General features: G+C 38.6%; 1 protein-coding gene and 1 long non-coding RNA gene across 7 annotated transcripts in view; one reads left to right on the forward strand and one right to left on the reverse strand.

The window, feature by feature from the left end:
- The window catches only part of OXR1 (oxidation resistance 1), a 277,515-nt gene that overhangs the window by 171,924 nt on the left and 81,119 nt on the right, over positions 1–24,472 (forward strand). The window lies entirely within an intron of this gene.
- On the reverse strand, positions 4,904–22,567 carry LOC116454622. Its single transcript, XR_004244147.1, has 4 exons — positions 22,489–22,567; positions 17,884–17,981; positions 6,968–7,200; positions 4,904–6,652 (listed from the first exon to the last, which is right to left on the reverse strand). It is a non-coding gene; the product is annotated as an uncharacterized LOC116454622 (long non-coding RNA).

Genomic DNA, 24,472 nt, shown 5'->3' on the forward strand with positions numbered 1-24,472 from the left:
TAATAAGATTCTTTGCAAAGAGACCTCGACAAATCAGAGGCCTGCACAATCACCAACCACCTGAAGTTCAACAAGGGACAGTGCTGGATTCTGCACCTGGGATGCAGCAACCCTGGATGTACAGACAGACTGGGGAATGAGATGCTGCAAAGTAGTGACATGGAAAGGGACCGGGAGGTCCTGGTCAATGGCAAGTTGAACATGAGTCAGCAGTGCCCTGGCAGCCAGGACGGCCAAGCGTGTCCTGGGGGGCATCAGGCACAGCATCACCAGCCGGGCAAGGGAGGGATTGTCCTGCTCTGCTCTGTACTGGGGCGGCCTCACCTCGGGTGCTGGGGACAGTTTTGGGTGCCACAATATAAGTAAGGTGTTAAACTATTAGAGAGAGTCCGAAGGAGGGCAACAAAGATGGTGAAGGGCCTTGAGGGGAAGCCGTACGAGGAGTGGCTGAGGTCACTTGGTCTGTTCAGCCTTGAGGAGAGACCTCATTGCAGACTACAGCTTCCTTGTGAGGGGAAGAGGAGGGGCAGACACTGATCTCTTCTTTGTGGTGATTCATGACAGGATCTGAGGGAATGGACTGAAGCTGTGTCAGGGGAGTTTTAGGTTGGATATCAGGAAAAGGTTCTTCACCCAGAGGGTGTTTGGGCACTGGAACAGCTCCCCAGGGAAGTGGTCACAGCAACAAGCCTGACAGAGTTCAAGAAGTGTTTGGTCTCAGGCATATGGTGTGACTCTTGGGGCTGTTCTGTGCAGGACTAACAGTTGGACTCGATGATCCTTGTGGGTCCCTTCCAATTCAGGATATTCTATGAATCTGTGATTTCATGATTCTATATCGTTCTTCCAAATTTCTGTATGACTTCATCTTTTCCAACCTCTACTCTTTGCTTCTGGTATAAGCTGGTAAATCCTAGTTAGGAATGAGTGTGTTCTGGTGTTGTCTGCTTGCCTCCAGAAGGCAAAGTAAGTCATGCAAAATCAAGGCACATGCATATGGCAAAAATTAGTTCAGATCAGCTGTGTGAGAGTCTGAGCATAATTCAATACACAAATTTGGTCAGTATACAAGTAAGTCACTCTGCAAATAGTATTGACACACCTGTGCTCTAGTGAGCAAGGCACAGGTCAGAACTAGAGCATTCATGCTGTGTCCCACTCCTCCCCTCATCCCCTCCAAGGGCTTCTTCATCTCAGCTGCCTTGTACCCATTCCCTTCAATGTGTATCCCAGTGCCCCCAGCTGGTGGCTGGTCCCTTCCCTATGTCCAGGAGAAGGATGGGCCAGCTGGCGGGTGGCTCATCAGGAGGCACCTCGTGCTTCAGTCTCAGCTCTTCATGCCTTGCCTGCAGCTGCCGAGCTGCTGCTGGCAGTGCAGCTGTGGGTACAAAGGAAACTGCTGCACTGAAAAGGCTCATGGCTCACAGAAATAACAGGTTTGCTACATCATGCTGGGCTCAGAGGAATGACCTTCTTGTTTCTAAAGGAAGAAAGAAGCAGGACAACACAATATTTTGTGGTAGTTTTACACTGTACAATGTAAGGATTTTTTTTTTTTTTAAGATAATTTGATTTAACTTAAAAAGGAGAACTGTGTGAAAAACTTCAGAGATTTGCATGTCATTTATCATTCATTGTAATGGATAGAGTGTAATGTAAGTGGGCAGGAGAAACGCACATTTCTCTTCTGTAAAATTGCAAGGTAGTGGCTGTCTTTAAAATCAAGGGCCTTTCTGGCTGACAGAAGATAATGTTACATGTGTCATTAAAAAGTTGAACTATGCTTTATAGCTATTTTCAAATATTAAAGTCAATTTTAGTGTTCTACCTGAACATACTTTATCCTTAAAAAATTGGGAAATCATTCAATAGGGCTTGCAAAAGCAGATTGCAGCTTCCCCTGCCAAGGAGTCAGCTGACAACAATTTTAATGGTCTGTTAATAAAGATCAAGCAACACTGTGATGGATTTATTATCACACAGCTTTTTGATTGCTAGAGAAAACAGGACATCAGTTTACTACTGATAACTCAATTCTCATTTTCTTTTTATTTTTCATCTGGCCCAGCATTTGTTGCATTTCAAAGATACAAAATGAATTCTTTAGCAATAACTCTGTGTATATGGAGAAGAAAATTTATTTTTACCTTGGTTCTCATAGAAAGGAACACTAACTTTGCTGTAAAGTGAAATAGTTTATGAATTCCAAAACATATATTCCTTCATATGATTTTAAAAATGGATATGAAAGTTCTAATTCCTAGAAATACAAAACCCCAATAATTTAAATTTCTCATGTCAGAAAAATGCCTTTTATTTTTCTTTGAAATGTACAGTTAGGTAAATGTCTCACTAACTTCAACTGGGATAATACAAAGGCAACTCCATTATTCTGGTTGTAGATCTGTGTATGTGCATTCACAACCTTATGTAGAAATGTTCTGGTGAATTTATTTAGGTTGTATGATTAAATAAAATGTGGAACTTTGACCTTGCTGTGGAAATGAAAAGCTATTTTCTGATTAGTAGTTCTCAGAAGTTTGTCAAAACTGTGGAGAAGGAATCAGTGCTGATTAATGAACTTGTATTTGATTCACTTATGTGTCTGGTGCAGGAAGGTGTGGGCAGGACATGTACTGCCTGTGGCTAGAGCAACCAGACCTATTGCATGATGCTTGTGGAAATTACTCAGCTGTGAGGAGAGGGAATGAATATAATACATTATTTTGTGTGCATAATTTGCCATCTTTCCTCATTCATGGCATTGTGATGGTGCAGACCACGATGCTGCTTTAGTTTCAGCCCCATGGCCCATATGCTTGGAGTTCACTGCAGACTGATGTGCTGGGATATTAAAACCCCACTGACTGTAGAAGCTTTTCTGAAGTGTGAACTCCATCAAAGGAGTATTCAAAGGAGCATTTTTTGTAAATTCACTTTCCTTGAAGAGGTTGACTTTTATGGTTTCAGTTCCATAGGCACCTATATTTGGGGAGAATAGGCTCCTTTGCACAGGGCATGCAAACAGGAAATACATGTTCGTAATGACTTCGTTTCTAAGTTTTTCAAACCTCTTGTTATTTCCTACATGTATCAGACATGAAAACCAGATGACAAGAATGAAATTAGGAATAGCAAAACATGAATAAATATAGTATGTACCTGCAAAAGAAGTCCATTTAAATGTGCTAGATTAATTAGATCTGATATAATCGTCAATCAATACTTTCAAACCCCAAAGCATATGATGTTTGCTGGAACACAGAGCAGAGCTGCAAAGTAAGACTATTCTCTCTTTTTTTGGAACTTATTTTTTAATTGACTTTGCTGGATATACCCTGCCTTTCTAGATGATGCTTTGTCTAAGATTAACCACATCTATGTACATTAATGTGCCACAATTTAGTATGAACAGTGGAAATACACATCGAGAAAACCAAAGTTCCTATAAATCTCTCATTCAACTAACCAGTCTCTTGTTCAGGCCATGTATTCTGAAGACCTGTTGAGATCTCTTTCCAAGTACCTTGAGCCCACTCGGTGAATCTTGCAGTAAAGGAAACATTTTCTTGTTTTCAAGCCCACTTTATATGTGATTTCCTGTTTTGTATGTGATTCATCACCAATATCAAGATCAGCTTCTTGTCCTCTACAAAACACCCACCTTTCCCCCAAAGAAACTGCATGCTTCTGGCAACAATATTTGCTCCTGTGAGTAGCAATGGAGCCATGCAAAGAAAACCATACTCTGTATTTTTCCATCAGCCTCCAAATGAAGATTGAAAGGACGGGACAAAAAGCAGTAAGAGGAGCTCTTTAATGGACAGTTCAGAGGCCCCTGGCCCCAGCCTTGCCAAGTGTGTATGTCCAGTGAACAGCCTCTGTCCCAGCTCTAACCCAGGCTCTGCTAGGGCTGGCTTTTTTGATTATTTTGAGATAGTCAAGTGCTAACTGAGGAAACCGTCATTTGTCTGTGCTGCATACAGTGAGAAACTTACCTGAGCCAAAACTGACTCAAGGTGAAAAGTTCAGGCTATTTCATTTTTTTCCCAAGAACCCTCCTACACATGAAGGTTTGTGAGCCCTGAGGGAGCACAGGGTGGGTTGTGGTACTTTGTGGGGTCACTACATGGGAGTGACCTAAGGCACTCCCATGCCAATTTTTTATCCTAAGGTGCCAGTGAGTATCCAATGCAGAGTGCTGCAGAGAATCAGTAGTCCTGAGGCCTTAGTGACTCTCTTATCCCTGTTAAAACTTTCTTCTAGCACTTCCAAGTGCACTCAAGCTTATGCATCATGTGAATGCCCAGGATCTGGGCATGTGGGTGAAGATGTAGCCATGAAAGAGGTCAGAATGGGAAAGCTGGGGATAACTTGGAGACAAACAAAACAGCAAAAGACAGTTTACAAAGCTAGACAAAATGCAGACAGATACTCATAAATTAAATAATGTCATTGAGGTAGTTTTTTGATGTCGTTTGTTTTGTTTTGGCTTCTTTGCTTGAAGAATACTGGAGGAACAGAAAGGATCAGAGCAGTAGCTACTGTGCTTTAGCTGTTCCCAGATGGTGGCTGGCATTTTAGGGACATTCTCAACTGGCATACTTCAGGGTAGTGATGTGATTACTGTGGACTGGAGCTTTGAGGAACCAGCCTTAGAACAGCAGAGATTCAACTGACTGTAGATGTGATTTAGAATTAAACCCTATTTTTGCAAAGTGTCCAACCACACTTAATTTCTATAAAAGTAATTATGATAACTGTAGGTTGCTTTGGGACTGCACTGAACTGTTTTGGGAACAATTCTGGTATTTCAGAGGTTTATACAGAAATTTTATTTGCTATATAAACCTGTGCAGCTATGAATTAAAAAAAGAAAGAAAAAGTGAGAAGTGGAAATAATTATTTCCAGAATACTATATATTACAAAAGATTAGCAAAACAGTTTAGTGCTCAAAAAATTTATTATTATAATTAGAAACAATCTGCTATAGGGAAAAAAAGATTAAAATATGAATACATATGAATGTAAAATGTCACCATAAATTATTGTAATTTTCAGTTATAAGTGATACCTGAAATGTGAAAGAAGATCTTAACAAAGCATTGAAGGATTATTTGAATTTTTTTATTACAAGCAGCAATGCAAGTAACATTTCTCTTAATTTTTTTTCCTCCTTTGCTATAAGGAAATGTTTATTTTGTTCCCTAAACAACTTTTATGTACTTCATATGTTTCATTATTTAGTTCCATTTCAGCATGTGCAATTTTCTGTTAAAATTATTGTGATATCTGTGCACATTATATTTACTGGACATTTCCAGTCTAGGCTAGTCTGTAACAGATTAGTCTTAGTCTTAGAGTGATAGAACCATAGAATAGTTTGGGTTGGAGGGGACCTTTAAAGTTCCGACCCCCTTCATCCAGGGCATCTGGCAGCAGGTTAAAGAGTGATCTTGGTGCTGTCTATCAGAAAGAATTTTTAGCAATGACAGCATTATCAAATGTGAAACCCTAACTGTATGGAAGTATTAACTTGAAACTCTTTTCCTCAATAAAACAGCAAGAGCAAGAAAAATAATTATATACATTCAGACAGGTCCAGTGTTCTAACATAGTTTCAACTAGAATTGTCTTTTCCTCATTCCTCTCCATGTCGAGGTAGTACTTTTTCATGGAGGAATTACTCAATTTACCTTCAAAGGATTAAAATATATCTTAGGGTTTATTGAAATACCTTGTTTTAAGAAAAACTTTTGTAATCTACTGAATCACCAAGAATGAGGATGTCAGTTTTGTAAATATGACTTAAGGATTGCATTGCTACTGGAAACTTCACAACTAGCTGCAAACATATTATCTCCCCATAAAATGTAGTTTCATTTTAGTACATAACTAGAAAAGTCATATTTGTGGCTTTGAATTCCTCACCTCTATACAGATTTATTATTACAAGTCACTATTCTTATGGTTTGCATTTTATAACCCTAGGACATTTGGATTTGATCAGAATGTCAACAGTGCCACATTCTGCCACAGAGGGAAGATTGGAGTTGAGTTTTAATATTGTAGGCTTGGCTAGTTAATGAAATAGATGCATTTGCTGGAACATACACTAGAGATTCTCTTGAAAGGAAGCCCAGATCTAAAATTTCCAAGACAAGTTGTAATATTTCCATCCAGAAGACCAAACCTACCATCTGTGAAGCTGAAATGTAGATTTGCAGTACACAGACCAAGATAATGTACAAAATCTGCATACTGGCAAAAGTCTGATGAGGGAAATCTGGGGCTGAGTCTGATAGCAAACTACTGCTCACCTTAGTGCTGAGGGATTCTCATGCATTCCTCCACTGCTGGCAGCTTTTGGCTTGGATTTTCAAATGGCTCCAACGTCTGGCTCCCTTATGAATTTAAAATGTGCTTTGCTTAAACTGACTTCGTCCTGATGGGCATTTCTTTCAGCATTAATATTGTGTCCACAAAAAGTTTTCAGTCAAAACTTACAGCTTGCATCCAGAGCACTCAGAAGTCGCCATCAGCACAGAGTTACATGAGCATCACAGTTAGGCTACTCTTACTGCTTGAGTATAGGTTCTGTTGCACTGCATCATTTGTTATAGGAAAACAATTCAGATATCTTTAGCTCACCTGTAATAAAAAGGAGAAGCAATTTAAAACAAATACAGTCTTCTCCTTCAACACTAACTCAAATTCAAGAGTTGAAAAGTTATCAAAAAGGTTACTTATTGCTTTTATATAAGATCCTAATTGATCAAGAGGGACCACAGCTCCTATAGGTGCAGGGCAAAAATTTAAGGGAAGTAACATCAAAAGTGCCACCAGCAAATTTGTACTGCACTGAAGAGTCTCTCTCTCTCTAGAAGGTAAAAGGGACTGGAGGAAAGCAGAGAGAAGTCACTACTCTTGTCAAAAGCTCTTCTGACAGTTTAAATCTTTACTTACTGACAAAATTTTTGGAAGAACATAGCAGATACAGCTTGTGATGGTAGTTTCTTTATGCAGGATGGTAGTTGTCAGGAGATGCAACTTGGAAGACTCTGAAGTTCTCAGTGCTGTGTCTTTCACGAAGGATCCACCTCTGGTAGACCAAGAGTTTCAACAGGAACAAAGTGAAACCAGAATTTTTAGGGTTCAGACCAGTGCATCCAAGTTGAGTCAGAGATGATCTTCAGCTCCTGCAAGTTTGTCAGGAATATTTATCTGCACCCATTACTAAGGAAATTACAGAGCACTCTTTCAGAAGCTTAGTAAATAAGAACATTATGTCTTTAGAATACACTTACACTTGGATAAGTAATTGCTACCTTAAAGCCAAGTGGAGAACAAATATATAACTTCTGCTTTACAACCTGTGGTCGGTTGGGGTTTTTTGGTGTGTGTACAATGCTGCCTTATATATAGTCTTCATGTTTTACCCTCATTCATGCCATCATGGAAACATTGTGGGATGAGTCACACAACTGGAATGCTTCAATGGATTGGAATTGATAAATTCCTCAGAAGGGAGAGGCAAGGACAGGGAGGCAGTGGGGTAGCCCTCTATGTTAGGAGAGTTTTGATTGTGTAGAGCTTAATGATGATGAGGATAGGGCTGAGTGTTTCTGGGTAAGAATCAAGGGGAAGGCCAACAAGGCAGTTACCATGGTGGGAGTCTGCTTTAGCCGTCCCAAGCAGGATAAAGAGCCAAACAAAATATTCTATAAACAGTCTCATATTTGCTTTTCCTTGTTGTCATGGGGGACTTCAACTTACCAGATGTCTGCTGGAAATACAACACAACAGAGAGGGTACAAACTGGAGGTAAAGGGATTGGAACACAAGTCTTATAAGGGAGTGGCTGAGGGAGCTGGGGTTGTTTAGCCTGGAGGAAAGGAGGCTCTGGGGAGATCTTATTGCTCTCTACAACAACCTGAAAGGAGGCTGTGGCCTCAAGTTGCACCACAGGAGGTTTAAAATGGATATTTGAAAAAATTTCTTCACTGAAAGGGTTGTCAAGCATTGGACCAGGCTGCCGAGGGAAGTGTCGGAGTCACCGTCCCTGGAGGTATTTAAAAGACACATAGATGTGGCACCTGGGGACATGGTTTAGTGGTGGATTTGGCAGTACTGGGTTAACAGTTGGACTTGATGATCTTAAAGGTCTATTTCAGCCTAAACCATACTGTGATCCCGTAATTCTATGATTTTGGGACAGACAGCTCATGCAGGCCTTCTGAAAGCCAGGGAGTGACAATCTCTACACAGTAGCTTAGAGTTCTAGGGATTTCTAAGAAATTACTTAAGATTTCATGCTAATAGCTAAAAGAAGCTTGTAGCTGTGCTTGTGATTCCCACCCTTCCCAGCTGGATGGGCACAGCATCTGTGCCCCAGCTGGGACTTGATGTGACAGAAGACTTCTCTAAACACATCTCAGCATGGCTATTGGCCACTGTATTCCACAGGCCTTGCATTCTGGAGGCTCTTATCTTTACCAATCAATTTTTGAGGGGATGAAAGAATGTCTCTTCTGGAGGCTATAATACATGGTCGGCACTTTTAAAGAGAACACCTTTTGGTCTAATAAATAAATGGACATTTTGTTCATTAAAAAAAATTCCTCTAGAAGGTCAGTTACAAAAGGGGAGCTGAGTGTATAAACTCCTTGGAAATACAAAATTCTGGACAGTTCTTCCTGAGGGCTTCCTCAATTTGCATTTAGAGCAAGGTCTGTCTCCAGTGTGGCTCCAAGGGAAGATTCCCATATATGGAAATTACTCAGTGGACAAATACCTAGAACACCCCGAATCCTTTGCAAATCTCCAGTTCTTCTTTCACAGGAATGATCATATATGTTTTTGGATACTGGAGAGATTTATCTAAATGGTTTTTTATACAGGCAATTTTTTCCAATCCTGTCCCATCCTCCAGAGCTGTACTGCCTGTAGGTTGAAGAGTTCCCCAAGAAAAGGCAGGTTAAGTTTGATGTCAAAGATAGACTAAAACTTGAAGATGACCCTGAAATATAAATGAGTCTTCACAGTTGACACTGAGAGAGCCTGAGCCATGGAATGACTTGCAGCTTTGCTCAGTTACATTATGTACTAAGTTCTGTACGAGCATTTGTGAATTTCTTTTCAGGTTGTGCCATTGTTGTTGCCACGTGTGACATCAGTTTCTCATAACCCATGTCAATGGAGGCTGTGAGTCCCTCCACAGAGGTCAGTGAGTTTGTCACAGTGCCAGCTCAGAAGTTCCCAAAGAGGAATGGGGAACACTGAAATGTTTGTGCTTCCTCAGCAGGAAAATTACAGTCTTGTGCCAGGGGCCAGATCAGGGGCTACCTAGGCATTTCTTGGCTTGGGAGCAGGGGGGGAAAGAGCTGAAAAAATCAGCTCAGTTTCTGTGTCCTGCTGGGTCTTCACCTGTTGTTAACAAGTGCTGGTAGGAGGAGGGTTTCCCCCTACCACATTGTTTCCTACATGGAAATTGGAGCTGTATCTTCCAGCACTGTTTCACTGCTGCAAAGAAAAGTAGTAGAAAGAATTGCAGTCATCAGAGTGTGCAGAAAACATAATTTCTGCTTCAAAACATTTTTGAAATCTAAAATCTCATCTTCTAACTTGGGGTGCTGCAAGATGCACCATGTGTTGTCTCATCACTGCTGAGATTTTTTCTTGTGCCTTCATAATTTTTGTTTTCTTGTCATTCTCATTCCAGTAGGCATGCACTGTATCACAGCAGTGCCTGAAGAGCTGTTTATACAATGTGAGCAAAAACCTACTGCAAGGAATAGGTAGCTTTAGAAGTAAATCAGAAAACAGAGAGGGGAAAAATAAAGCATTTTCTAGGTATTCAGATGAGGCAGAATATATGCATGTGGTCACAGAGGAGTGAAAGGTTGGATCTCAATCTTCAGTAAAGTGTGAAGAATCACATTTCTTAGGCTTCCCACAGAAGTAGTGTTATTCATGAGGAGATCCTGACCTGCTTGTTACCCCCTGCATGCTGTTTCCTGGAGGTCACCCGCTCCTGATCAAGGATTCCATCAAAAAAAGAAGTGGAGAGGACAAATGCCTCCTGTGAATCCTTCACTAGCACTAAGGAAAAGCTTTAAGGAGAGCAATAAAAATTGCATGAATATGCTTCTTCCCTTCTCTTCCAGTTAACAGTGCCTGTGCCTCCAATACTTCTGACAGTATGAAATGTGTGGTATTATGAAATTTTTTGTATAATGAGGGAACTCTAATGATGGAAGCATAGACTGCTAGACAAAGTGGTCTTTTTACTAGTTCTACCTTCTTTCCCCTTAAAACTCTAACTCTGATATCTGTGATTTCAGTGCTGTGTGGATTTTCAGATACTGAATTTCCATGTCTCAAAGACTTGTTATAGTCTCCTTCTTTTGGCCTGCTCACTGCTAGGTTTTCTTAGTTCTGTGCAAGTGGAAATTTTTGAGCTGTGGGTTAGAATCCATCATGGAAAGAAATGTTCTGGAAATGAAGTAACTAACTGTACTTTTTGTGCCTTTTAAGGACACAGTTTCTTATGTGCCAGAGAAGAAGAACCAGTGAGTAAACAAAAAGGAAGAAACAAAATAGTAAGACCTCCTTCACTCCAGACAATGACAGATATGACTGAGAAGCCAAAGTCCATTGTGTGGCCTGAATACTTGCCAAAACAATCAGTCACTTACAGGGCCTCATACTGGTATCATTGTCTTGCAGATTCCCTACTAATAGAGGGTTTTGCATAGCAACCAATAGCAAGGTGCATTTTTGAACAGATATCTATTGGAATATTCTTTTAAACAAAGTTTGACAAAATGTACTATATTTAGACTTGTACTTTTCCACTGTCAAGACATTGCATCTCAAACTCTGCAGAATGTCCTCAGGGAGACACACGTTTCTACATTATGTGAGAAGGCAAGAAAAGGTGTGTCTGGCATGAGCAAATCTTGGTCAAATGCTTTCTTTAATTCTTCTACTACATGCTGGGTTAGCTCTGAAGACAATTTAGAAGTAGAGAATGTTTCCCTCTCACTTTTCTCTTGATTAACCCTCTGCTGCCCAGGGTACTAGCCAGTTTATAAACATTTGGAAATAAGATCTTGGAGTGGAATAAGAGAAGCAAAGTTCAGGACGTGCAGCAGCACCATAGGAGTTCTGCCATAAAATCTCATTGAGCCCCACTCAGTGCTTTCCATCTCACTCTGTGCTCTTCAACTGACCGCCTTCTTGACCCAGAAACAAAGGTGAGTTAAGAGTATGACCCAAGTAGCCAGAAGAAACTGGCTCAGAGCATCTTTTTTGTTTTTGACTGTGCTCATTGACTAGATTCATGTGCCTTGGAGTTAAGCTGTTATACCAGTGCCATCAAATACTTCTGTATTGATGTGATATTCCTGCATGAGACTGCCCTGTTCCAGGATATGATTTGTAAAGCTGGCCCCAGAGATTGTACCTTCTTAGAGGTCAGTAACACAAGATTTGTTCCTGTACATATAAGGAATTCATTCAGGGTATGTGAATCATGGTACCGTGTCCTTTCTTTGGAAAATGATGTGATGATACTGTGCCCTTTCTTTGGAAAATCATATCAGATGTGGTAAATAACTGCTTTCTTCACTTGTAAATTTTGTTCTGCAGAACAATAGCTGTGGGTTGTAATGGAAGATACAGCCTTAAATGTTCACACCCTTTGTCAAACCTTCTTAACATTAAAATAAAAGGCCACTGGACTTCACTTCTTGTAAGTGGAACAGTTCTTAGCTTCTTCCTCCCAATATCCACACTGAAGGGTCCAGTACACAGTCCTTGATAGTAAAAGGAATCAAGTGAGACCAAGTGCTTAAGAAAAAAAGTCTCTAAAGATGCTGGTTGATACTAAGCTAATACACAATTTGGTGTCCCCTCAATGCAGCTTCAGGCACTTTAGTGTCTCTCTATATCATCAGCTGTGTAAAACTATAAATGAAACTATATGAAGCATATAAAATTATATGAAGCATTTAGCACTGTAATTCTGAAAAACACCTGTACTTCATTCTTAACAGCTAGCATAATATGTCCTTGAGAACAATGGGTGAGTCAGGCAGTTTATTACTGTTTTCTAATAATGCTGTTTTAATTGACAGCCATATTTTGAAAGGTAATATTTTTTTGAGGGGATTGTTTGTACACTTTCTTTCAAATACTTTGTCTAGTGGTTATGCAAAGAATAAGATTTCCAAATAGGCAATCCACAGTTTGTTTCTTATCATACGTGAAAATACTTTGTCACTTCTAGTTTTCTGCTTTCTCCTTGCTGTGCTATTTTGATCAGTCATTAGAGAAACCAAGTATGTTCTCCCTAGAACTGCAAGAGCTCAGTCTCAACTTGTGCAATGCCCTCTTTTCACTGAGTTCACCATACTTTCGTTACAGAACCAACCCACTGAGCACCTGAAAACTTAATTTAGAGATGTACAACGGCATTAGTTAAAACACTTCCTGTATTTTATGTAAGTAAAACCATGAAAGAGGAAAAAGAAAAAGGGACATCTAAGGAATGTAAGTTACTGAAGTACAACAGAATCAATTGCTTTCTACTTTGCTGTAAGTAATGAAGTGGCTCACAGGATCATTCACCTGCTAACTAATGGAAGGAGAATCTATTGAACTTACTGATAACAGCTAATTGAAATTCACTTTTTTTTTTTTCCCTCCTAAAAACATTCTTATGACCTGTAACAGGGAGTAAATGTGAAGTATCTCAAGTATGTTTGGGTGAGATCACACATCTTTCAATACGAAAGGAAGTAAGAAGACTGTCATCTGAAAATGGCTTGGAGATCATCCCTATGGATCTATTTGCACTTAACCTTAGACCAATATTTGTATTTTCTCCTTGAAGAATGAGTTCTGGGAAACAAAAGGCAAAGATATTACAAACAAAGCACTTCCAGACACTGGAGATCAGTCTGAAGATCCTGCTATTAAAGAAATACAACTCTGCATTACATATGTAGATGGCAATAAACTATATTTTATGAAGTGTGTTTTGTGTCACAGCAGGGCTGACTGGCCAGAGTGGTTATGCTTTCATTGGCTTAGAACTTCCACAAGATTCTGTTTGACACCAAGTCTAAAAAAGTGTTAGAAGAGCTGTTTATTTAAAGGGCAGTGTCAGAATGTAGTGGTACTAACATCTGACTGTATGAAAGTTTTTGTTAAGAAAAGGGAGAAATTAATTTTGGGGGAGGAAAGGACAATATTGCTTAAAAATATAACAAACCATAGCTCCTCTGCTTTTTAATATTTATAAGACCTTTTTACCCTCAAATGATGCAATATGCCTTTGTGAAATGCAAGAGGCATGGCAGACCACAAAATTTAGCAAGATTTTCCTATCTGCAATAGGCTATGGCAATCTGCCCTCAAAAGTCTAATTACCTCTTTCAAAAGCCTTGTGTGATTGTGCAAGCTGCACAATTTATTCCTAATTCTTTTTCTTCAGGGTAATAATGCTGATACTTGAAGAAAGTTTTTGTTATAAAATGAAATGGAAAAGCATTTAAACAGTCAGAACACTGCTGTGGATATCAAACGCGTGATACACCGTGTTTCCCAGGACAGAATATTGCTTAGACTAACCACCCAGTGATGCTGGTTCGTTGACTGAGACATCATTATCCTAATTCAGACCAATTTACAAAATGGAAACACAGCTTCTGCATCCAGACCATTTGGTCATAATGTGTCACAGGTAGCACTTCGTTATGATGAATGCAAATCATTACAGTGCTCCTGAAATCCCTATTTATGTCACCACTAGAGGCTTACTCCCCTTTTCTATTTCACGAACTAAAAGTCTGCCAAACCATCCCTCCAAGGCCCTGCAGCACGTAGAAGCTTGTTTTGCAGGCTTACATGCAGTCCATGTAGGAGGGGTGGGGAATGTTTATGGTACAAGCAAGTCCTTGTGTCATCCAGTGTGAGTAACTTTGGAAAGTGAATGCTGTAGCTAGGTCATGCTCCCTTGTCATCACGCCTCTTAAAAGTAATATTGCATGTTAAGACTATTGAGAAATAGTGAACTTTTATGTGCTGCCTCAAAGATCTAATTGACCTCAACATTTTTGATCACATAAGTAAACACTGCATGCGTAAGACAACATACAAAATGAGACTTTATCATGTTTTCTACCTGCTAGCTTCAAAATATAAAGGCAAAAATTAGTCTTCACAGAAATTAAAGAAAGGCCGATACTATTCAGTTTAAAACTTACTATATGTCTCATTTGAAAGATTACTGTTTTTCTGTGAATTACAAAACAAAATACATCTTCTTCTAAAAGAATTATTGCTTGAAATAAAATATTTAATGCCAGAAATGGTGTTTAGTTTGATGTCCTTATACAGAGAAGGCTGAATACAAATTACATAGTAAAAAGCCTAGAAACCTTATGGTACTGAGTCTAAAAGAATTTTTTAGAGAGTAATACCTTAATTTAAAAATTGCTCATTTCATGTAACTTGAAAATGACCATCATATGAAAACAAGCGGTGCATATTTACTTATTAAGGCTTCTGACAGTTGAATTTCATAAAAACATGAAAATAAAATTCCTTTTTAAAAATGTAAATGAAGTCCAATGGTCAAATAATTCTATACAAAACAGAATAATCATGTAGAATATTCTTAATCCAGAGGACATGGGAAGCATGGAGGATACTAAGAATGTACAATATTTGTAGTTGGGTGGACATTATGCATCTACTAATTCACACCTGTGATGTCTGCATTCACCTTTGGAGCAAAATCATTTAATCAAAAAGGATTTCAGCATCAGGAAGCCATGACTTCAATTTGCAGAAATCTGTTTAAATGATGAAGTATTTGAGTCACTATCTTGTTTTATATCTGTGTATTTTATTGAGCTGAGTACAATCTCAATGCCAAACATATCCAAATTGTCTGCCTCCCTTCACTTTTCCTAAAAATGTTGATAGTCACAACAATGATGGTATTTATTAAAATACTTTACTAATGCTGGTAATTCAATATCTGGTTCCTCTGGTCTCCTGTAGGATGTGCAAGAGCCAATTTTGTGCTGTTACTCTGATTGCACTACTGAACTATTAGAAAGATGCTCTAAAAAAGCAGCCAGCACTCTCCATGTTATCCCATACTGTCCCATCAGCAATAAGGCAGAAATGTAGTAGCATCAAGAGAGGTAAGGTAAAAGGTAGCTTTATACCAGGTGATACAGCTGGTAGTTGATTCAAACTTGTAGGAAGTAAATGATAGTTCCTGGGCAATTTATCAAAGTGCTTGAGCTGTCAGAACACCTGAGTGTTGAAAGTTTAAATCACAAGTGATCATAGCTCCTTGGCACAGTCCTCAGGTTCCTCTTCATTTGGGCACGGAACACAATTTTGAGGAAAAAATTGTGATCACACTTAAAGTCTCTGTACTTTGTTAAAGAAAGCAAAGTAACAGCTCCCAGTTCTTTGTGCTGTGCATCGATAGTAAGAAAACCATCCCAATTATTTTAGCTCAGTCTTGCACCTTTTTCAAGTAGGAGTTTTGTACCTTATTGGAGGAATGACTTTGACACATTGTAAGACTTTGGCAAATAAATCTCGGGTATTGCTGCTTTCTTTTGGTAAAGTATCATTCTGTTTCATAAGTCATATATAGACCATTATACTTGATGATAAACTGTTTCCAGGTTGATTTTTTAAAAATGAAATATACATACTGGGTTACAGGCTTTTCTCAGTACCCCTTTCTTCTGTAGGCACTTCACCTCTTAATTGTAACAGATTTTACATTCCTGACAATAACTTTGCATGACATTAAAATGTTATTTTGGATTTCAAAAAAATCCCTAAAATACAATCACTTTTCCTAAAAGCCTTGAATTCTGAGGAATAGATTTAATTTTTGAAAACCAAAGAATCCCTTATCCTGTGTCTGCACATTGAGGATCAGTGCTATGAAACTCCTGTGCCAACTGTTTGTATTACAGAGCCCACAGCAGCATCTGTGGAGTCAGGGCACGAGCAGCCTCCTCTCCCTGCCTGCCAGCAAGCCTGGCCGTGCAGCTGTGCCAGCACAGAGGGATATTTGTGTGCTAAACCTAAACCTGATGTAGGACACATTCCCTGCCCTTCCAGGATCCCAGTTGGCTTCTCAGGGCAGCCTACAGCCACTATAATATAATATACCCAGGATGTTTGGCAGAATCTCCCGGTTGTCCTTCAGTGCTTTCTTTTTTTTCACATTTGTTTGCCTGTGTAGAGCACAACGTCAGAGCCCTAAAGACTTAGACATCTGAAAATGTTCTGATAGTCTATTTGGATTCTTTTCCAGAAACACTTTATTTTTATGACTTCTCTTTAAACTAAATTATCAACACTGGTACTTGGTGAGATTTCCAATTTTCTGGATAAGGCAACTAAGGTGGAAAAGCCACACCATCTTGTATTCACTTCAGGAGATTAAAAAAGAGAGAAAAATGAAAGCAAAATAATAGCTTTTCTCTCTCTCTGCTTCAACATCGATAGTGATTGAGGTGTCTTGTATCTCCCTGAGACCCCAGGCCTGATCTTCTGAGCTTCCTCCATCTGCAGAGGTCACTCCCTTCAGACTGCAAGTGACCCAAGGAAAGCACTTGCTGAGAACTTCTGGTTCCAGAGCAGGGGGACAGGGTGGTATCATGGCCTTGCATCAGACTGGCTGGGCAGGGTGAGGTGAGGGTAATGTTTTGCTCAGGTCCAGCTTAGTGTCGTATTTCCCACAGTAGCCAGCAGCAGCTGGTAATTAGGGAAAGAATACAGAAGAGGTCAAGTATGAAAGGACATTTTGCTGATATTTCCTCTGAGCTTTAGGCAGTCTGTGGCGTAGCGATTTCCAGAAAGCAGAGTTTGTATTTGCATTCTTTTGCTATTTGGGTCTTGATGGACTTTCTATGATTTTTTCTAATTACTTTCTGAACCATTCATAGTTTTGCCATACACAACATCCTGTGGTAATGAATTCTGTGATTCAGTTATGTTGTGCAACAAAATGTTCTCTTTTTTAAAAAATCTTCATAGTAATTTCATTAGGTGCCCCTGCTTCTCTTATCACGAGAAATGTGAATAGTTTTTCTCTGATCTATTTTCTGCTTAGCTACGTTCTATTATTTTCTCTGCTTTCCTAGAAAGAAGCAGCTTAACACCTTTGTTGCCTTCCTCAGTACAGTACAATCTATATTCATTTGAAGAATTTAATGAATAGTGTAACTATATTTTTTTCTAATAATTCATTTATTTTTGCCTTTTTGATGTCTATTGACTGACATTTTCATATATGTCTACTGGATAGCTCATGTAAAGCTGCTCATCACTGTATGTACAAACACAGTTATGCACTTAGAGGAAAACTTGTCTTTACTCTGCATTTATCAACAGTGAATTTTGCTTGCTGCTTTATGTTTTGTATTATGAAACAATTTTTTACGTTTTTCAGCAGATTTTACTTTTCCACATAATTTCATATCCTCAGCAAACTCCATCACCTTCTTATTCTCTACTTAGCCTAACAATGCAGTAAGTTCAAAAGCATGCATCTCTGTTGGGCTGCATTGAGAATCCTCCTCCCTTTGTTGTGAAGTCTGGCCTCTTGCTTACTGTACATTATTAAACGTACATATTAAATGATGAGCCATCTCATCCTACAACAGCTTCATTTCCTTGCTGCAGGACTTTGTAAAAAGCTTCCTGAAAATATAAGTACACTGCTATCAACAGATTATTCTTATCCACATGATTATTGACTCCTATAGAAAAACTGTAGATTTGCCAACCAAGACTTAAAACATTTGTTGATTCTTTGCTGTTTCACTTACTCAGATGTCTTCTAACTTTATTATTACAATTTAATTTCTTCATGAAGTCTTGAGTAATACCAGAGGTCCTTTAATACCACAGAGTCCATTAAAGCTTTCTGTGCAAAAAAAACCCCAAAAAAGCCCCAAAACAAAAGGAAAGTTACTGGGGATATATAATAAGTATAAAATATTAAAAGGTTATGGTGCTGGTTTTTTTCAGAATTGCTTTAGTGATCCCATACCCAAGGCAGGACTTCAACACCAGATTAGTAGGAACTTGCGAGGCAAGCTCCAATTCAAATAACTGAATTTTTCCTTTGTATTTAATACAAAAATAGATCAAGGCTAGACAACAGTTATTTATCCCTTCTCTTCTCACTGAGGTTTGCTGACCTTTCTAAGGTTCATGACTAAACTAGTATGCTGTATGTATTTCCAACATAGCATAATTCATTAATATTAGTATCTATAGTTGGAAGAAATAAACTTTTGACTTCTGAAAAATACAACAGCCTGTTTCCTTGATAAAAAGCATGTCACTAGTGCTTCACTCTTAACCACTGTCTGTTAAATCACTTACAAATTCTGAGTCTTGATCCTAAAGCACTGGTGTAAAAAACCTTGACAGATAACCATTAATTACCTATGGAAAGAACTGTTCCTTTGGGATTTTGTAGACAATATATGTTCACAATATTTCATTCTCAGATGAAATACAAGGAAAACAGTGAGACATGCCTTTAGTAATTTTAAATGAAGCCTACAGAAGATCCCACCTAAACAAAGAGAAGGAAATTAATAAGAGGCAAGTAGGATCTGTAAAGCTGTGTATGTGCATAGGTTCTCAATGGTGTGTACAGCCTTGCAGCTAAATGCGGCTGAACACGAGATTTCAAATCATTTCAGGGAAAATTGTGATGGTAATAAGACAGTAAAATGTGGGAGAGACATAAGAGCTAAGATATGAAAGCTTTGGGGAAAAAACTGCTGTATAAAGGATAAAGTTTCTTAATTCAGAGATAATACAGTAATGGACAGCCTTCAAATGATTTAGCTAGCTAGAAGCAATGGATTTGATTTTTGAGGATAAATTGTAGTAATTATCCCCAAAAGAACAGAGTGAGTAACCATCCACAAGTTTTCTACATGATATTATGGGAGCAAATGAATCAGGCATACACTTGTGATGTGGTGCCAGTGGGGGAGGGGAGAGACACCAGATGTTCCTTAAGAAGCAAGAGTTAACAAGAAAGAAAAAGCAGAACTTCCTCCTAGTAAGATCGACATATTTCTGGGTTTTCATTCAAAAGAAAATTTCAGGAATGTCCTGCACAGACTTAGGTGGCTCAGGAAAAGGTATGTACGAAAGGCTTTCATATACTTACTTCACTTAAGGGAAACGACAACGAAAAAAGAGGTAGCAAAGACTGGAACAGAATTCAGTCTTTCTTTAACTAATCTTTAATCCTAGAATGCCTAAGCAGGAGCAAGTAAAATAGAAAATCAGTAATTCTTATTAGAATAAAAAATTTGCAATCAAAAGGATCAGTTGTTGCCATTAGCCTTATTCTGGTTTATGATAAATTCTGATGTTATTTTGGACCCATTTCTCTAGTAAATATCACTGTACTTTAGCTGGCATTTCTACATAGAACTGACATTATGTGTCTGCTCATCACTGTTCTTAAGCCTGTGTTTTCCAGATGTCTGAGAAGAATGATTTTGTTCTGGTGAATTGAAAAGATCCTGTATCTTAGATATCTTCAGGTCTAAAGGTTGCAATGGAAACACATAACCGATAACTAAAAGCCATAATGTTTTCTGAACTGGAAACCAATCTGGTGCCAACCAAATATAATGGGAGTATGTGACAAGCAATTGATTATTTCTTCAAAGAGACAGAACCTGTTCATTATATCACTTTTAAGACATTATTAAAAATTAATAATGATATTAACATATATATTACTATGAAGATTATTAATGGTATAACCCCCAAAAAGGACTGTAGATTTCTAAAGTATGTGGCTTTTCCTGTAAACCTGAGGAATACAGCCGGTCATGAGGTGGAGAGATATTGATCACGAAGCATTTTTCATGTTAATGCTCTGAATCAATGCTTTCATTTGAAACCTGAGTTGTGTTATGATTGCTTAGTCTTCAGAAATGGTAGAGAACCAGACTGAACTTTACCAACTGTATCCTACCAGAGGGACATTCTATTTATTTTGAACCAGAATTGGAATCTGGATCTGTTGTTTCTGAGCAAGTATGAGCAACTTCCTTACAGGAATACAGTGCATTAACAACTTGATAAGCATTTAGGGAGTGTTAAGGAAAAAATAGTTACAGTTATACTGCAAAAAGGAAAAAAAAAAGGATTAAGTCAATAATGTTTGCTTAAGATTCAAATATCTGATGAATAATCAATTTTCTGAGCACCTTTCATAAGCAATTATTTATCATTTGCATAATTTATGCTTCTGTGGAGGTTGAGATTAGCTAGTAAATACTATGGAATCATCAATTGTACTGTCACTGTTTTCCACGTTCAGTTGCAAAACACATGGTGAAAGAAAAAAAATGTCCGAGTCGATGACACAAAAGGAGATGTGTCTGCTGAAAACTGACTCTGTTCAGCAAGGGCCATAACTAGTGAACATCCTTAAACTGCATGGATGTCTCTATGAACATGCATTCATACCCCCTGGAGTCCAAACTCAATTTCATACAACTCCCTGAAAGAATAGAATGTTCTGTTTATAATAAGCCACTATTGACCAGATAAATATGAACCGAAGACCTGGAAGTCATTTCATTATTATTTGATAAGGTATTCTATATAAAGAGCTGTGTAATAACAGCTGAGAGTAAAGTTCTGCCATAAACATGGAAAAGTCCCCATTTGACATGCATGTGTTCTCAAGGCCATATTTGAAAACTTCCATGTTGTTATCACTGATACACTGACAAATGTTGACATGCTGTTGTAGAATGGATCATTTCAACATCCAAACATAAGTATACTTTGAGAAAATAAGAAAAATACATATTTAGCCTTAGAATATCCATTTTTGTAATAGTCCAGAGAGAATATCCAAACCAAGGCGAGAAGAGAGAGATCTAGAGTGGTTTTTACTCATGAATTTTCTGTCCTTAGGGATCGGTGTCTTGCCAGCAATTCTCTACCATTTGTTACAGTGCGGATACTGCAACATGCATATCAAACAAGGAGGCCCGTGGAAAGAAATATCTATGGATTGATTCTTGATAGATGTTTCAGAGATGTTTATTTCTCCAGCCGCATGGCCGGAGCTCTGCCGAGGAACTGTTACAGTCACCGGACCAAGGGTCCTTCTGCCCGCGCAGGGAACACAAACCAACCAATGGGAACGAGGCTGAGCAGGGGCAGGGAAACCCCGTGCCTCCCCCCCAGGGCCCCTCTCCCAGGACCACATGGCAGGGGGAGGGCCCCAACACTAATTCTTTCACTGTTTTATGAAAAAGAAGAGCATAAATACAAGTTGGATAGTGACTATGATTTTATAATTTTGCAGAGAAGATGGGTAACTGCAGGCAACAAAGCTTGTTATTTACCTGAAGCTCTGAAAATTCAGACCATATGCAACTGAAATTGGGTACTTCCAAAAGTGTCGAAAAATTGTGGCATGTTTTTGAAATCTGATAAAATTATTTTGCAAGATGAAGTTAAGTGGAGTAAAATACCCTCAATTCATATTCACTTCTACTGGGTTTCATATGCTTAGTATGCATTCCTGTAACTATGCTATGTATGCCCGTATAAAACACTTGTGAATCAATTAACATTTTTCATATATGTGTTACAGTAATGTCTCAGATTTGATTGTACAGTTTATTTGCATGGTGTTTTTATCTTTACTATCTAAATTTAAATTATTGTATGAAGATTTTTGAAATCTGGCTAGAAAAGCAAAAATTGCTTTGTCCTCAAAGGTGAAATGGACTTGTTGGGCTGTCCTAATTATAAATAGTCTCACTTGGATTAGATTAGATACCAAACAAACAAAACCATAATATTTATGTATTCAACTTCTTGGTAAGAAGACAAAATCACACAGTGAATGCTACAGTACTTAGCTATTATGAAATTAAACTTAAGGAGCAGTGCATCTTTTGATGCTAAAATATGTTGCAGGGGCAAGCTGAGGTGGCCAAGGTCCAAATGTTCTCCTCAGCCTGGAGAAACCCCATATCTGGGTGTGGTGCCTTTATTTTATACAGTTCCTTAAGATATTAAAGATTTATTGAGCCAGATTTTAAATAGTAACACAGTAGGAGTTTGATATAGTTTTCTACTGAGAAAACAACTCTCCTAAAAGAGATGGTGTTATGGCTTCCTGTCTTTTTCAGTGTTATATCAAGAGTAATTGCATACAAAAAATAACCTATACTTGAAGAGTCCCAGTCCAGAATCAAGGACTGCCAAATTCCCTTGTTGTCCATTATTATTCTGTCTCGTCCCTTCAGTGTGACATTTTCTGCTGAACAGTGAACAGCATCAGTGGTCAAGGTAGAGACTGGGCCCCATGTCATTTCAATCTTACAGGGAGCTGGTTAGTAGAATCAGAATTATGTCCCTACCTGCTGAAGTCTGAAATTCCAGGTTTGCCATTTCTGAAACTAGTATGCAGATGGGACTTTCTTTCTTGTTGAGTGTCTAATCTGAAGAGGATGTGGTACTGTGAAACCTTATGAACAGCCACACCTAACCCACAGTTCTCTGTGAAGAACCTGCTTTAAACACACCCATTTACTTAGTGTCATCTACTGGTTATCTCTTTTCAACTTCTCCCAAATTTATACTGACAATGAATTTCCCTTTGGAGTAATTTGAAACTTCTTAATCACAGAAACAGAACTGTGCAAATGTTTTTTGCTTCTAGAACTGTGTTCTTCCATACTTCATCATTCAAATTAGTTTGTTCCTAGGGAAATAGGCCTGAGAATGTGGGAGTTCTGCATGCCTGACTTCTGGTCCCTCCTTCAGGGACTGTACATGCATTCTGCATTCTGTTTAATTTTTACTGAAACAGCATTGGAAACAGACTGCAGTATGTTTTTCTGTGTCTTAAGAGTTTACCTTTTTTTCACAAGGAAAAAAAAACCCAAATGATTCCTGAACTATTTTACATTACTAAAAACTAAAACATTATTTTACATTACTAAAAACAGGTTTCATTAAAAATTAAGAAAGACGTTAGGCTTTTAAGATGTTCTAATTCAAATTCATGTGTTTGCCAATTATGGGTTTTGCAACCACATAAATGGTACTGTCTTGACCAGAGGTGGTAGTTCAGAATACTTAACAAAAGCATGCAGCATCCTCATAGCATTACATGACAATCAGTGCTTCCAGAATGACTAAGGAAGCTTAAATGGGGCATTTGGTTCAAGCTGCCAGAATTACATACTTGCCTAGAGGTTGTTTATATACAAATGAACGCTGAGTAATTGCCAAATGACTGACAACAAGACAGTCACCTCGGAAAGCATGTACAAACTTCTTCTCTCACAAAATAGAATAAGGGGTTTGTGTCAGTGCCTGGTGCACTTGTGCCTGCAGCTTGGTAGCACTACGAATTTGGCAAGATGTATTGCGAGAGGCCCATATCCTGTACACCAGGCACATGAACTGGCCCAGCCCTAAGAAAGTTGCACAGCATCTGCTGGCATTTTGCTGGATTAGTTGCTACAATTTGCACTTATTTTCACAAGCAACAAATCTGTCTAAAGTGATACCACTACCACTTGCTATGTTTTTATCTTTTTTTTGTCATTTGAAATACTTTTATATGTATGTTCAGTTCTCGATAATATTCTCTCCTCATTGTGTTCTTTTCTATTTTACTAAAATGGATCCCCGCTCTCTCTCCTCTACCCCATCGGTTCTTTTAGTATGCAGCTCAATCAGCTCTACCTGCTCCCTCTGGCTTAGGACTTTGAGATCTAGCAACAAGACCAGGTTGTGCAATAGATTAGCATAATCTAGGACTTGGAAATCTAGCAACAAGACCAGGTTGTGCAATAGATTAGCATAATGTGTTATTAAATATTACATCATAAATGGAGAAATATTCTGGCAGACATTTTTGTAGCTACCGAACGTGGGTTTGTGTATAATACCAATATGAAGGCATCTCTATTTGTGCCACAGTTTGACTTCTCATTTTGAGCTAATGTACAGTGGCACTGAAGACACAGAGGCTGGCATGAATCTTCCTCTCTTTCTCCCTCCCTCTTTCTACTCTCCCAGCCACTTCTACTCTTCTGTTGCTTTGCAGCTTGTGCTTCTACAGGCATTTACACACAACCAGATCTGGAGATCTAACTGGGGATAATTATAACCTCAAAACAAAATAAAAGCTTAGTTTTTACTAAACTAAAAGGTACTTTTAAATGGATCAGCTTTACGACCCAGTTCATTCACCTGCCAAATGAATCCTTGTGCTTACATTCTTAGCATGGGAACAGAAACAAGCAATTAAGAGCAGGTAGGACCAGTTCCTTTTTTTCGAGGGACAGTTTTAAGTGGCTGAGTTACAGAGATACTCTTCTGCACTGATAC

The sequence above is a fragment of the Corvus moneduloides genome, chromosome 1, assembly GCF_009650955.1.
Source record: "Corvus moneduloides isolate bCorMon1 chromosome 1, bCorMon1.pri, whole genome shotgun sequence".
NCBI classification, from domain to species: domain Eukaryota; kingdom Metazoa; phylum Chordata; class Aves; order Passeriformes; family Corvidae; genus Corvus; species Corvus moneduloides.